At 34.8% G+C, this 974-nt stretch overlaps 1 protein-coding gene across 1 annotated transcript in view; it reads left to right on the forward strand.

Annotated features, from left to right (window-relative positions):
• The window catches only part of LOC143038626 (organic cation transporter protein-like), a 94,211-nt gene extending 93,585 nt beyond the window's left edge, over positions 1-626 (forward strand). Inside the window, exon 12 of the mRNA XM_076208092.1 lies at positions 1-626. This exon is cut by the window's left edge and continues 908 nt beyond it. The gene's annotated coding sequence lies outside the window, so the exon portion shown is untranslated.
• The last annotated feature ends 348 nt before the right edge of the window (positions 627-974 follow it).

Below are 974 nucleotides of genomic sequence, written 5' to 3' on the forward strand. Positions count from 1 at the left end.
TATAACGATCAAAGTATATAAAAAAAGCATGGGCCTACTCTTTGTACAAATTACCTAAAAGCTTTATGTATATGAATGTGTAGTTTTTTTGTTTTTGTTTTTTGTTTTTTTCTAGGGGTGGATTTCGTCCAACGCTGCAGGATTTGGGGTTGGAATCCAAGCCTAGGGACGCCCCACGCAATACCGATGTAGTCACACCTCGGAAGAGATCCGAGGGAAAGAAACTGAAGATATATATTAATAGTTTTCATATTTACAACATATTTGAATATATATATATATATATATATATATATATATATATATATATATATATATATATATATATATATATATATATATATATATATGCAAGTTTATTAATGATAAGAGATCAAATATTTAATAATATCAATTATATTTAATTAGAAAGAATATTATGGGATGTATATTGTGGCAATAATCAGTCGTTTGATTACTGCTGTATGTAAACATTGCTAATTTATTTACGCGCGAAAGCGCTTCTCATCATTTGCTTAGTGTCTACATTTCTCGCCGTGATGGAGTGGAATACTGAAGTTATCCATGCTCTAATAGAAAAGATACGACCACAGGAGGCGCTTTGGGATGCGAGGCATCACGACTATTATCAAGAAATAATAATATATCTCACTGAATCAGCCCTTCAGTCACCATTTTCTATGGATGACAAACACATTCTGCCTAGTACTCGATAATCTGTGTATATGGGATTCACCATGATCTTGGATCACGTGTTGGACTTGTGATCGACAGCTATTTCCCTCCTGGAAGAGAGCTCAGAACTCGTATATGACCGATCTATGGTTAATGCTGTGACCTTACACGCACACACCCAACTCCCCGCCCACGAGTTGGAGTAACGACTCGCAGCGCAGCAATACTGAAATTATTTCAGCCTTAGGCATGTGTATGTGTGTGTATAAGAGATGCAAATATAGTCAAATATACATTTT

Source organism: Oratosquilla oratoria, chromosome 24, assembly GCF_046742065.1.
Source record: "Oratosquilla oratoria isolate Oo_2021 chromosome 24, ASM4674206v1, whole genome shotgun sequence".
NCBI classification, from domain to species: domain Eukaryota; kingdom Metazoa; phylum Arthropoda; class Malacostraca; order Stomatopoda; family Squillidae; genus Oratosquilla; species Oratosquilla oratoria.